The following is a 15,639-nucleotide window of genomic DNA, read 5'->3' as shown; positions in this document are numbered from 1 at the left end:
TACGGTAGTGAGTATCTTTATAGTACTTCAGTGATGTTCCCATTTACAAAAATCTAATAGTTTCTGTTTAACTTTTCAGGCAAGGTTTTTAGAGTAAGTCTCTATAATTGTAAACCTATTTTTCTTCTCATGAATAGAATCAATATCTTTTTATTGATGGGAAATAAAAAATAAAGGTAAAATGAAGACAGATGACATGCAGACATCTATAAATATGAAAACAATATATACAAATATCCAACTGGAAAAGTAATCATGTTCCGTTCATGGCATCTGATCACATATAATTTTTTTAGAAACAAGAAAAGTACAATCGCTTAAACTTTTAAGCCCCAGAGGAAGTTTTCCTTGTGAAACTACTGTTTGTCCTCAACAAACTGGTATTTTCACTCCATGAACACAGACAGGAAATTGGAAATATAGTCTTTGATAACTTGATGTCCCATCTCTTAGCTGGACCAAAAACTGTAAAAAGGTAAAAAGTTCTCAAATGTAGATGTTATTAGTCCTATATTTAATGTAGACTTTTTTGAATGTTTAGTAAGAACTACTAGATCACTCATTTATAAACTTCTTTCAGGCAAATGCAGTTATCAGCAGCCTACACTGTTTCACAAAATGTCAAGTAAATGAAGGTAATCTAGAGGACTTTTTACCAGTGCTTTAGCAAGTTGTTAGACTTCAGTAGCCTTTAGAGACCATTAAGTACTCTTTGGCTAATTGGCCAATGGTAGATTAATCCTCTTTTTATTCTAGCAGCACTATTTTAACACCCCTTGCACTCTGTCAGTGTAGTAGCTGAATGACAAAATAATATTGTGCATGAATAATAAGCAGAAAAGTTAAATTAACATTTCATGTTTCATATGCCATACCTATGTGTCAGAAAAAAACCTCTTTTTAAGCCACTGACATTCAACTTTTTTAAACAATCTGATGTTGACATCTTACTGAGGTGAATCTTCCTAATTACTGCTAATTGTCTATCAAGAAAAAAATCTTTCCTTGAAGTGCAGTTGTCTGGTATAGATGAACACAGCTCCAATGTGCATAGGAAAGACAGGCATGACACTTGAGGTGTGCTACATTATTATGAGGTCATACTAAATATGGTTTGCAATTAACAAAGCAGCTTTTAAGGATGTTGGAGGCACTGAAAATGCCAATCTTTCATGAAGAGCTTAAATTAGATCCCAGTAGAGAAATACAGATATCAGCTTATGGATAACAGATATGGCTCTTTCCCAATGTATTTTATTAATGAAAAAAATATTTGTCCTATTGATAGTTGGGTGGTAGTATAGTTTCTTTTCAAATATCTTATAAATGCAGTTTACATATTGGTGATTAAAGATAATCTTTTATCTATATAAAATACAACTTCAATGAGAGTTGGCAAATAATGCTGCAATGATGATGAATCAACATTATTTTCAAAAACTTTGCATCCTTGATAATGCCTTTAAATAATGAGCTGAATACAAACAGATTTTTGTTCTGCCTACTTTGAAAATGAATGGGTTTTACCTCAATTTGTTGTTATATGGATTTGTTATTGCATCAAAATATTTCAATAGAAAGGCAACAATAGAACAATACACAATTTTAAAACCTCCGATATTTGACTTTTTTGGACCTTCTCCTATATGAATAGTTCTTTACGGAATTGGAAAGGGCTGTAGAATTTTTGAATTTTAAAATTCACTTCATTTACTCTTTGTAAAGTGCTATGTCAACATACAGACCAAGACTAAAACAAAACTTCAAAGAATACATAGACAGAAAGTATAAAAAGTGATAAGAGCTTTACATATATTGGCCCCAATGCCCCAAACCATACTCAGATAAATCACCTATTGGAATAAATGGGAGGTTAGCTTGAGTAAGGATTGTATGGTCAAACACTAACTGACCATCACTGTTTTATAAAATATGGGAAATATGAGAGAAGTGAATATGGAAATAATTCAAGTAGCAGACACTATTTTCAAAGGTTATGAAAATATAATTGGAAAAATAAGATTAGTTTTATAATTGTAATAATTATCTACAGACCACAACTGTGCCAAATTGGGTGGTTTTAGCTTGCAGAGATTCATAGAAACCTTTTCTTATCATTTATCTTGTGTCTGCAACCCACCAAACATTCACTCTGCATTTTGACCATAAGAAAATACTGTATATTAGGTTTGAGTCCTATCCTAAACACTTAAAGCCATTATCTTGTATTGGGTTTCATGCAGGTGCAGCAGTCCATCCATGTGGATTCCAATGCAGGATCAGGGCATTAGCCATGTGTATAACTTTAATTACATAAGGAGTACTACTGAGATCAACAGGACTACTGCATGAATAAAGTTATATATATTCTTGAGTGTTTGTAGGATTAGGGCCTCAGCTCCTGTACAGTGATAACTACAGGCAAACACTGATGTATAGTTGTATAGGGTTTTGCCTAGAACCATTAAACTTCTTCAGGTGGAGGTTCCATGACCAGTAAAAACTGTTAAAATGTTAAAAAGAAATAAAAAAATATTTCTGAATTAAAAGTAAATTTTACAGTCTTTTATATACTCATAAGAGTTTTAAGCAATTTGAATTACACAGACACAATATAATTTAAAGCAACAATGCACCAATAAATGCTTAATGATTCTAAAAGCCACATTTTCAAACATTAGGTGCATGCTATTGCAGCTGACATTTGAGAACATGAACTGAACACAAATCAGGTGTTTGTACATGACCAGTTACATGCTTAAGTGCAGACATGCATGCAAATGCCTGATATTTACGTGCATGCTGGGTATTTGTGCACAGAAGCTACATTTCACACTTAACATTGAAAATTTGGCCTTAAACATCCACATCAATGTGTAGTGTATGTAAGGTACTGAATGCGGGTGCTTCCTCGTAAATTGGAAGCAGAGTTCAAGTATATGATGTTTGCTAGATGGAAAACAGTGGAATTAGGCATTATTTCTCTTATTTACACCAAATGCTGGAGAGAAGGGCAAGCTCCCAAAGTTGGAAATTAGAATGCTTCAGCGTGGGTCAGTGACAACGTTTGCCATATCCTCCTGCTTAATCTTGCCACATCTACGCACTGCAAATGAACTACTTGCACGAGAGCCAGTTGGGGAATTTCTCAATCCCTACAACTCATTACAAATTTAACAGCAGCAACACTAAGTATTCATATGTTTCAGATAACACAAACAAATTTACTGCACTAAAACTCATAGGGGAGCAGGTTTCAGAGTAGCAGCCATGTTAGTCTGTATCCGCAAAAAGAAAAGGAGGACTTGTGGCACCTTAGAGACTAACCAATTTATTTGAGCATAAGCTTTTGTGAGCTACAGGTGCAAGTGCATCCAATGAAGTGAGCTGTAGCTCACGAAAGCTTATGCTCAAATAAATTGGTTAGTCTCTAAGGTGCCACAAGTACTCCTTTTCTTTGTATAGGGGGGCAAAAATTAATAATGCTTCCATCTGTTTCCAGTATAGCTCACATAAAATACACAGAAAGTAAAATGAACAGATTATTTTAAAAAAGCATTCTTTAAATTTTCTTTGATTTCACTAAAATAATCTCATGTACTTTTATTTCCAAAGCATATAGCGTTGTATCTTTCTGAATGGAAGTTCATGTGTGTATATTTTTAAAGGATATACCAGCAAGGAGGAACCAAAGTAGATGGATATACTAAAAATTCAGTTTTACAAGTAACTCATACTCTATCTAGTTCAAGGAGAGTGAACTATTTTTGCTAGAATGTCCTCCAGACTCAATCTGAGTGGGTACTGCTTTGATTGCCAGTCTTGAATGCTACCATATCATCTTCACATTAACCACATCCTTGCTTTCTTTTCTGTTCACCTTGACTTGTCCCCTTCCCCCCCTGCCTTGCAATGTCTCTACACTCAATGCCCCAATCCCTTCTGGGTTCACATCCCACATGTCCCCTCTTCTCATATACCAACTACGTACTATAACTCTTTGCTCCCCATCTGCAAACAAACATTCACTAAGTTCACGATTGGTACATGTTGTATCATGTACTTGGTCATGCTGGCCCTTGCTTTTGCTGGCCCCAGATCCAAGAGCAAAGATTTAATTAAGGATGTGCAAATTAAGGCAGTGGATCCCAATAGTGGCCTCTCAGATCTCTTTGCTTTCCATAATACCCATTGTCCTCTGACGCCAGTTCAGCTGGCTCCATCACTCCCAGTCTATGAAAGTCAACTCAGGGGAGGAGGGATATACTACACCAGCAGATGTTATTTTGAGCATATAAATATCCAGGCAGACATAAATGGTCTAGCAATAGTAGAGCAGTGTAGGTAGAACACTTTGAAAATGTATCGGACACCTGCTACCTAGAGAATGAAACCTAACGGCCAACGGTAGATTTGAAAGAAAAGAATGGGACTAGGGGCTCTGCCAGTGAGTCCAGTGTAATGCCCAGTCCCTTGAGCCAACATGTAACTGTTGGAAAAGAGTACAGTTCAGAGTACTGTCCCTGAACCCTGTTTTGGGGCTCCATCTTAAATGTAAATCTCTTGTTTGTAGATATCTGAAACTGAAGTATCAAAGCGGTGCAGGTGCTCTCAAGTGCTCTCTACTTTGAGGCTGATGAAAAATAATGATTCAGGGAGACCCACTAAACAGAATTGAGAAACTTGTTTAAAATTCATAGGGGCCTCTTTTTTGGACCTTCTCCCATATGAATAGCTTTAGTGCAAGCCACTGCTAGTATTAAGAGCTTTTCCAAGCAGCAGCAACAAGAAAATTAAAAAAAAGATTTTAATACACTTTTCAGTCGGCCTTGGGGTTTTCTGAGCAGCAGCAGCAGCAGTGTATATGACGGTCTTGTTAATTTCATGCCAATTGGAAAAGATATGAGCAGCAGCACAGGCACTAGAGCTATCTGTAGACTCAGGGAGGAGCATATTTGACATTTTGAGTCACATTCCACAGTCATCTTTGCCCTCTTCATGGCTTGAAACATTTTTTAAATGAAAATGTAAATTCTGAAAGAAGTTGAGGTTTCCGGCGACAGAGTTGCAGAATCTTCAGTTTTTCTCACCTGGCTGGTTGCAAGAGGTGGCAGTCTGCCCTCACCCCTGTAGCGGCAGCACTTTTCTGCACCACCTCCCCACTTACTCCCCTGCACTGGAGCACGTGTGCTACATCCTCCTCTCCTGAATATATAGCAATTTAACCCGTCTCCTCTTCCTCCTCAAATAGTTATAATATTCATCAACTTTCTGTATATATAGAAAAGCAACACACATGTTAATAGTACAATTTAATATCTGAGTGCACGTTTTCTCCGCATATAAAAATTCAACAAATATTTCTAAAACTAAATACTTATATTCAAAATATGTGTTTTATTATTTTCAAACAAACTCCCTACTCTGGGTGTGTGTATTCACAGACAGGAACTGTACCTTCTACAGTTGGCGAGCAGCAGACACCACTTATTTGGCCATCTTATTGTACCCTTTACACACACGTGCACACACACCATTTGAAACATTATGTCTACTTTAAGATGAGGTATGACGTGAAGCAGTCAAGTGGCGTCGTTACCACAGAAACAGGGATAAACGGGGATGCCATCAACATGTTAAAATGACTGCTTTGAAATTTTTGCATTTGTTTCTGTTAATTTAATGACTGTATTATTTCAAGACATAAAATTGGATTTCTTTGTGACCTAAAAGAATCATAGCAACAATCTAAAGGGTAAAAAAAAAAAATCTAATAAATGTATAGAGGGATCACTGAAATGTAATAATGCTGCTGACATTTCTAGTCAACACCATCATCTTATTCATCACTATGATCTCTGTCAAGAGTGCGTGTGTTACCACACTCTTCATTGCCTTGGCATGTACACAGTTCTGTGCTGAGAAGATTGTTCTGACACAGTTGATTGCGCAGCAACCCCTGCTGGTACGAAGAACAGGAAGAAGAATACAGGATGTAATTCATGATGCACCTTTTTCCATCCATGTTGCAATGGTGATCCAATGTCTGGTTTACCTATGTGTGAAGATAACCAAATCTTTGTTTGCCAAGATGCTCTTTTGACATGCTCTTCAAAACTATCACCACGTGGCGGGATCTTGGCCAGTTTCTTGTCCTTTCTGATGGCTAGATTGAGGCACACACACTCTGTGGGTCTCCTTTTCTTTCTCACTATGGTCATACAGCCCTGCTTCCAACTCCTTGCTGAAGAAATTGCAGCTTGTCTGTCACTCTCCCCCAGTTGGGCAAGATCTGGGAAGCAGTAGGTTTCCTTTGTTTTGATAACCTTCAACCTTTTCTGAATACTAGGGATGTCACAGTGCACTGAGCATGCTTCAGCACCTCATAGCGCCTATGTGTCACCAAATTGCACCATCCCACAGAGCAACTCAGCATGCTGCATCTCAGGGCTGAAGGGTCAGAGCATGACTCTCCCTGTAACTGCTGCGGCACTGTGCACCAGGAGAGAGTACATAAAATGTCTCTCCTAGAAGGGAGGCAGAAAGGAGGGAATTTGGGGCAGATACAGACTTTTGTGGGGTGGGCAGAAAGGTCTGTAACCACTAGAACACTATACCCTCCAGAAGATAGAATTGAACCCAGGAATTCTGAGTCTCTACTTTTCTTTGCTGTCAGCAAATAGCTATGAAACTCACTGCAAAAGTGTGTGTTTCATCCTCTTCCAGTGCCTGATCCACACAGAGGAGAACAGCCTACGACAGTCACCAGTTACTCCATTAGCTCAAGTAGTACACATCTGTGTTAGGTATCTAAAAATTCAGACCCTACTGGTTACTCAAGCTGAGGACCAATATAGTTTCATGTGATGGAATTTCTGTTTTCTCCCCACCCCCTCAAAAAGAAAAAAAAATTACATACAAAAAGTGTTAAAAGAATATTAAGTTTTCAAAGTCAAGTGCTCAAAAGTTAAAAAATGCCAGACTTATGGTTGCCCATGTAATCTTAATGTGGCTTCCTTGTACATATATGTTATGATGCAGTCTTTAACTACACAATCACATACTCTCTTCCCGTACAAAAGCCCTGTCTCATACAGTGCACAGGATGCTCTGGGAGTGAATTTGCATTGTGTAGTTAATGAGGCTATTGTATGTAGGACCCCTGCCTCATTGTGGTAGAAGTTGGAAGGTGTGTAGTGAATGAGGCAGCGGGCTACATGAAAAGAAATGATAGTCTCCTGGTTAAGGAAGCTGAAAACCACCTTGGAGAACTGGATTCTTTCCCGGACTCTGATGCTATGATGCTACAGAGTTACTTTGTGATGCTAAGCAAAATACTTACATTAAAATGTTCAAAGCTGGCCACTACATTGTGCCTGCCTCATTTTCAGGGTGCCCACTGTGAGACACCTAGGACAGATTTGCAGAAGTGCTGAATGCTCACAACTGCAACAGAAGTCAATTGGAGCTGTGATGTGAACATAGAATGCATTATAAAATGCTACGTATTCTAGAAAATCAAGGCAGAAGTGTCTGAAATTTGACCCCCAACATTAGTAGATTTGACAATTTTGGCCTTAATTTCTCAATGTCTCAGTTCCTCCTCTGTAAAAAGCAAATATCATCACCTATTCTCACAGATGTTATGAAGATAATTTAGTTAATATTTATGAAGATACCTAGGTGAGCGAGTGCACCCTAGAAATGCGCATGTGGAAATTAATAATTTTGTATTCAGTTTAGGGTTTGGATGGTGTGCAGTAAGATATGTCACAAGGCTCCACATTGAGTGATGAGTATGAAAAGAAATATTGAATAGCTACCCATTCAGTAAGCATCCCACCTCCTGTGCTTTGGATAAACAGGGGTCCTGAGGAAGAAATAGTATGTGATTATGTAATTACAGATTGCATCATAATGCATATGCACAAGGGGGTTGAATTAAGGTTGCACAGGCAACCTTTACTCTAGTATTTTCTAATTTATAAGTGCTTGACTGTGCACCCACGACTTTCTTTTCACAAAGTTTTTTTGAATATTATTAAACATATTGGACACCCTTTTCCTTGGAAGTCTATGCCAGCTAACCTAAATCTCCCTTGCTGCAGATTAAGATCATTACTTCTATCCTATCTTCAGTGGATATGCAGAACAAACTATCACTATCCTTTTTAAAATAGCCCTAACCATATTTGAAGACTTATCAGGTCCCCCTCACTCTCCAAAACTAAACATGTACCATTTCTTTCATAGGTCAGGTTTTCTAACACTTTTATCACTTTTGCTGCTCTCCTCTGGACTCACTCCAATTTGTCTACATTTTTCTTAAATGTGACACCCAGAACTGGACCCTGTACTCCAGCTGAGACCTCACCAGTGCTAAGTAAAGCAGGACAATTTCTTCCCATGAGACATTCCTGATAAGACATCTGTGACAGGCTTCAGTCGGTCCTCCAAGCCCCTAAGGGGCGATGGAGAGCTATGGTCCCACTGGCGGGCCTTAGTCACACCTTTTGGGCGCTGGGGAATTAGCGGGAAAGGTGTGCCGGCTGGAGCCTGCGGTGCGCCCCTCGGGCAGGGGGGCGCCGGCACGAGCCTGCGGCGCGCCCCTCGGGCAGGGGGGCGCCGGCCCGGGTTGGTAGCGCACAGTTCTGCTACCCAAGGCAGGTTGGCCGGGGTAGGGGAACGCAGGCCCACCCAACTCCACTGCGTTCCAGCCCAGGGCCCTGACAGTGGCAGGGGCCGAAGGTCCCGCCGCTCAGTCAGCGGGGGGCCATCCGCGCCCGCTGACCAAACACACCCACCCCACGGTGCAGTTCTGCCCCTGGGCTACTTCCTACCCGGTCTCTCCGGCGGGTCTCTCCGGTCCCTCCAGCTCGTCCGGGTATTCCGCTGCTGGCAGCTCCAGCTCCCCCTCTGTGTCGGACTCACGCTGGCCCGGGATACAGCCGGGCCCCTCCAGGTCCTCCGGGTACTCAGCGGCTGGCAGTCCTGGTCGCCACAGGCCTTCCTCTCAGTCAGGTTCCTCCTGGCCCAGGGCCTCCCCTGGGTCGGCAGCAGGATCGCGAGGGAGCAACCAGCAGCCTGTGTCTGTCTCCCTCCCTGGTGCTCTCCCCACTGGGCAAAGGGCCCCGCCCCTTGTACTTCCTGTCCCACCCCTCCCCTTCCGGGGACTGGCGTAAGCTTGGTCTGGCCCTGCTCACTCAGGCTGAGAGGGTGGCTCTTTACCCTCTGGTTCGGAGGGAAGCCACCCTGGCTCCCTACAACATCCCAGAATGGTATTAGCCTTTTATGCAACTACATCGCATAATTGGCTCATATTCAGTTTGTGATCCCTTATACCCCCCCAGATCCTTTTCTGTAGTTGATATTGTGGATTTCAGATCAATCTTCCAATTTGTCAAGATCATTTTGAATTCTAATCCTGTCTTCCAACCCCATCCAGTTTGGCATCATCTGCAAATTTTATAAGCGCACTCTTGCCTCCATCATCCAAGTCATTAATGAAAATGTTGACTAGTGCTAGACCCAGGACAGATCCAGTAGAAAATTGCTCCCATTTTGATAGTAACTATTTGATAACTACTTTTTGAATATAGACATTCAACCAGTGATGCACCCGCTTTAAAGTAATTTAACTAGACCATGTTTCCCTAGTGTACATATCTGTTTTGCACCATCTTTTTAAGTAACATTAAAGCAAAATTTTTAAAAAATGACAAGAGACAGGGAAATGAATACACTGCAAAATCAGCATGCAAATTTTCAGGTGTGTCTCAGAAATAATATTTAATGAAAGTATCTTTTTAAAACTCGTAAATGTGGAACTGAAAGTCTAATGATATAATCTTAGTGAACTAAAATATGATTTATCAATATACCTGAAAAATACATTTGATAATTTATTAGGGAATTTTGTATCTATTTTTCTTTGTATTACTTGGCTTTCTGCTTACAAAAAATTTAGAAATAAGCTCTATAAATTTAATCTTTTAAAAGGAAAGTACAGGAAAACCTAGCAAAGGCAGATTTTTCTTGAAGACCAAACTTGTTGAAACACTAAAACAATACAGCTAAAAAGTGAAAACGATTTGTCTGCTCCTGTTTATTGTGCCTTTGTTAACAATTTCACTAGTTTAGTAACTATGCTTCTCACATAACAGCACTAGTTATTTTTCAGGATAATTCTATCTTAACATTTTTTGGAATAGATTTACTTTGAAAAGCTTTACAGATCAATAAATCCCATATTACATAAACCCGCTCATGGTTTTTTTAAAAATTCAGAGTACATCCAACAAGTTTTACTGAGAAAACTGTTTAGCTTAAATTTGATTTACCATTTTTGTTAGAAAAATGTCGGCATAGGTAAAAAGTACTAAATAATTAAGCTTAAAGTGAAACAGAGGTAATAAACATTTTAAACACATGTACAGTATTGGCATTTTTGGGCAGTACTATCAGGAGATCAAAGTCACAAAGTTTTGTGACCACTGTGTATGCAGAGATTTTAAAACACACACATCCCTTGGTGGGTGAACTGAGGTAAGGAAGAAAAGTCCTATCAGGAATATAAGCAGATTCTTTTAGTCTGTGATATATGAAAACCATCAATTTTGTTACAGATAAAACAGAAATTATTGAATTATGTTGTTCAGATCACATTTACTGACTTAAAATATTCTGACTCTGAAAACAGAGAATAAAAAGAGTATGACTTTGTTGTACAGGGTGTACTAAGCGATAATCATACTTTCCTGCAATGTCTAATATAAAACACAGACATTGTGTTAACAAATATCACTTGGCTGAGCTAGAAGATAGGACATAGGAATAAGACAGTCACGTCCAATTCCACATGGATTATCAGTTCAGATCCTGGTTTTTACACAGTTTACCTTACGAACATGATCCGAGTGACATTTCACAAATTCCTGGATAAATGTTGCTACACTCTGCCAGCAGAGAGACAGGCTGTGTCATGCACAGATCAATAATAGCACTGTGTTTCATCAGCCTCAAAATCAAAAGTGCTTCATCTGGCAAAAGCCATGGCCCTTGAGAATCTGACATATATAAACTGAATACCCTACAAGGGATATCTACTACACAAGCTGCCAGGGTAAAGTAAAGACAACTCTGGAGATACACAATGAAGAATAATAAAAAGAGGAGTTTTTAACTCTGTTAGTACTAGAGGCATGAACAGAGATCACAAAAACTAGCTGCTGAATAATGGAAATGAGGCTATTTAAAATTCCACAGCTCTTGACAGAAAAAATGGAATCAGGACAATTCAACACGTACAACCTTTTGAAGAATTTACTATAAAATGCAAATACATTTAAATTGTATACAAATGTGTATACATATTACAATACTCCAATAATGAGAATAAACTATATTTAATACTGTTTGCAAAATCACCTTCATATTTTAAAAATTCAGCAGAACAGTTTTCTCTTCTTCGGAGAAACTCCTCAAAGGAAAGGGGTGTTGGGACCCAATCGCATCAAATATTTCCTGCAGGCTCAGGCCTTCACTCAGAATGTGATTTTAAGAATAGTGAGCTGCGCTATATTTCTTTCTTAATGCAGGCAGAACGTTTCTAGTTTTCCTCCATTTTCTGAATTTTATTTCTCAGCCTCAGATTTTGTAAAATTTATTGTCACTGAACCCTTGAACTAACCATAGATCATAGAATATCAGGGTTGGAAGGGACCTCAGGAGGTCATCTAGTCCAACCCCCTGCTCAAAGCAGGACCAATCCCCAATTTTTGCCCCAGATCCCAAATGGCCCCCTCAAGGATTGAACTCACAACCCTGAGTTTAGCAGGCCAATGCTCAAACCACTGAGCTCAGTGAAGCTACTTTGGATTTACACTGGCACAACTGAAATCATCATTTGTCTCACTGTCTCTGTCATAACACCTTTCCCCTCGTTTGTTTATTGTGACACACCAAAAGTTTCATGTATTTATTTTCACTGTTGGCAAAGAATGCTTTTAAAAATAATTGCAGGAAGCCAAACTATTTAAAATAAAGGATTCAAGATGGGACCATTGTCAAGCTGTCAGCCTAACAAGATCAAGTCTCTCTCTATGCCTGTATTTCAACTGAAACAGTTTTCTCTTCAGAATAAATATTTCACAGTTATCCCATTGATGAAGAAAGCTTTAAGTCCTATTTAGCCTGGAAGTCTCTCTCACAAATTAATTTGGGCAACAAGAAAAATTGTGAAAGACCAAAAATAGCTATGAAAAATTTGTTACAGATTAATTGTAATGAAAAGTTGAACAATATCAACATCAATAGCCAAGACTAAATTCAAAGTCGTGTTCACCTTGCCTCTGAATATCAACCTCCTCCCAATCACAAATGCTCTGTGATTAATTACTCCACGTTTCTCTCCCAGCTCTGACTTCCTCTCCCTGACTGATTTTGCCTTCTCTGACTTAAACTTCTTCGGTAACTTCAATGTAAATATTGATTCCCTTGACTCTCTGTCCTAACCTATCATCCTTGATTCCTCTATCATCTCTCCCAACCATACCTATATTTATTTCCTCGATCTAATCAGCAGTAATATCCCTTTCCCCTTTTCTATTCCACTTATAGCCTCACCAATACTGACCAGCTCCCGCTTACATTTTAGCAACCTATCCACCAACTCACAAATGAAAAAAAATTTTTTTGATCTCTTGGTCATTTTTCTGCTGGCCTCCCACCCCTGCCCCCTCAACACTTTGTAACGCTTATTCTCCTTTAACTTATTTGCCCTATACTATTTCCTGCATCTCAAGTATACAGCGGAGCTAAAGACTCTCAACTGCACCACTCAGCACATCGAAAAACTAAGAGTGTATCTCACCAGTTGTGCTAATGCCTTCTGGGTTACAAAATCTAATCTCTACTCCTCCTTATTTCCAAAGGTCCTGTTAAAACTCGCTACTTCTTCCAGACCCTTAATTATTTTGATCATCCAGCTCCCCCTCTGCCTTTAATAGGTCACATGCATCGAATTCCTGTTCCTATTTTTATTTAAAAATATGCTATTTCATCACAATCTCTCCTCTGCTTTGAACTCCTCGCTCCTGTTTTCTTCTTCCTTTATTTTTACGCTTTCCCTGGACCTTCCTCGAATAACCAAGTCCTTATGAAAAGGAATTCCTTTGCATCCTTTCCATTTCCTGATGTGTGGTCCTATCTTCTCATTTCCAACACTATTACTACCATTAACTACTAATTTGCCTTTTGTATCTTCTACAGCTTTCTAAAATCGCTATTGATTTTTTTTAAACTTTCCCTTAACCCTGATTACCATTCTTTGTCTTATCATACTTTACTTTACTAGAGGAGCTATAGAAAGTAGTCTTTCGCACCTTTCCAGTCAACAATCACACAACAGTATCCCAGAACAATTGAAATCTAGGCTTTGTTTTTTTCCCCATGAGATAGAAACTGATTTTCTCCTACCTTTCTACTACTGAAGACTACTATTCCCTCCTGCAGCACAACTTTTTGACATTTTGGGATGCACTATTCTCCTGCACCACTTCCTGAGCGTCAATACAATCCAATTCAATTGTTGTTTTACTTCTATTATGATTCTGCCTTCACCCATCTGTCTCTGGTAGTGGCTTTTCCCGTACTCCAATACCCCTCTTTAGCGAAGCCTGATTCTTGAATAGCTTCCTATCACCCCTCTACAATTCCTGTATAGCCATCACTAATTGATTCCAATTTTTGTTGAAATTGTCATCTATATTTTCACTTCCTTTCAATAGGACTATTAAAATTTCCCCTTTTATAGCTTCAAGTCTCAACTCTCCAGGATTCAGCAATGTACTGGCTGCTGGTGCCCAACCTCTCTGTATAAAGAAGTGCAACTATTTCTCCCACACACTCTTTAGACAATTGCACCAACATTCTACATCTAAGGATCCAGTCCTGTGTTTTTAATACTTTCCATGAACTTGCTCCAGGTCACCAAATGATCTTGACTCACTCTATCTTCTCCACTTCCTCAGCTCATTTAAAACTCGCTTTTTTTTTTTTTTTTGCTCCCTTCAATAATTCTGGCCATTGCTTGTGCAAGCGTTGACTTCTCTGTAGTTATTGCTGTCTATATTAACCTTCCTATCTCTTTCTGCTTCACTGACCTTCTAAACTATTGCAAATCTCATTTGAAAACATATTTTCCTCCATTCCCTAATATCTCTCATCTATTAGTTATTATAGGAAGCTGTATTGCATTGTATTGCATTATAAAACTTTTAATTGGATAGACCCATCAAACTCCATGTAGAAGTGGTACTTTATATATATAGGAAACACCATATATGAAAGCGGAAGATATGAAAAAATATTTAAAAATTATTCTATATAAAAGCACTATCTATTCATCAGTTTTCAACATACATAATGACTATAATAATTATACTAAGCATGATAAACAGTGTATATAGCAAATGAAATTGTATATATCTGTTTCCTGGAAGTTCATATATTGCAGACTCCTATAATATAAGATCAGCAGGAACCATTGTGATCTAGCTTGATCTCATGCAATAGGATTTACCTGAATAAATTCCTGTTTGAACTAAAGCAGATCTTTTTGAAAAACAACCAACCTTTATCTAAAAATTTCCAGTGATGAAGATTCCACCACAACCCTTGGTAAATTGTTCTAATGACTAATTACCCTGACTGTTAAAAATGTATGCCTTATTTCTAATCTAAATTTGTCTAGCTTCACCTTCCAGACATTGAATGTTATCTCTCTGTCCACTAGACTAGAGACCCCTCATTATCAAATTTCTGTTCCCTATGTATAAATTAGAGACTGTGATCCAGGCAATCATTAACTTCTCTTTGATAAGCTAAATATATTGTGCTCCTGACTCTTTCATGGCATGCTTTCTAATCCTTTAATCATTCTTATGGCTCTTCTCTGAATCCTCTCCAATTTTTCCAACATCCTTCTTGAATTATGAACACCAGAGCTGGACATAATATTCTAGTAACAGTCAGACCAGTGCCACGTACAGATATAATATACCTCTCTACTCCTACTAGATATTCCCATGTGTACATCTAAGGATGGCATTAGCCTTTTTGGCCACTGCATCTCATTGGGAGCTCATGTTCAATAGATTATCCACCACGACTCCCAAATCCTCTTCAGAGTCAATGCTTTCCAGGGGTAGTCCGTCATCCTGTTATAGTATGAAACAAGAACTTGGACAAGATACTTAATTTCCTGTATAAATGGCATGTTGTAATGCTTACTCCATCAAAGGTTGTAAGGTGTATATTATTTAATCAATCCCTGTTGGATGATTGAAAGTTTAGAATGATTTTCAGTAATTAAATGTTGTTCTTCTGTAGTGGCTTGGTTTTTGTTTGTTTGTTTTTTCCATTGTTGCTAATTTTAAAATGCATGAAAGATTTTAAAACTAAAATAAACAGCAGGCAAAGGGACTATGTCATATATAATCTCATAATACTTTCAAATGCAATAATTTGTATGATGTACGCTGTTGTCTTGGAAAACAAACCACTTTTTAACATTCTCACTCATATAAAGGATGAACGAAGAAATTAATTTAATGGTAGATGAGATTTTGAACCAGCTGG

General features: G+C 38.5%; 1 protein-coding gene and 1 long non-coding RNA gene across 2 annotated transcripts in view; both read right to left on the bottom strand.

Annotated features, from left to right (window-relative positions):
- Positions 1 to 15,639, bottom strand: part of CNTLN (centlein) — a 282,411-nt gene that overhangs the window by 51,669 nt on the left and 215,103 nt on the right. The window lies entirely within an intron of this gene.
- On the bottom strand, positions 3,995 to 9,112 carry LOC144265249 (uncharacterized). The gene is made up of 3 exons (XR_013346213.1): positions 8,841 to 9,112; positions 6,697 to 6,810; positions 3,995 to 6,055 (listed from the first exon to the last, which is right to left on the bottom strand). It is a non-coding gene; the product is annotated as an uncharacterized LOC144265249 (long non-coding RNA).

The sequence above is a fragment of the Eretmochelys imbricata genome, chromosome 5, assembly GCF_965152235.1.
Source record: "Eretmochelys imbricata isolate rEreImb1 chromosome 5, rEreImb1.hap1, whole genome shotgun sequence".
NCBI lineage: Eukaryota > Metazoa > Chordata > Testudines > Cheloniidae > Eretmochelys > Eretmochelys imbricata.
Note: the sequence above shows the minus strand (reverse complement) of the source record. Positions and strands in the feature narration are given on the sequence as shown.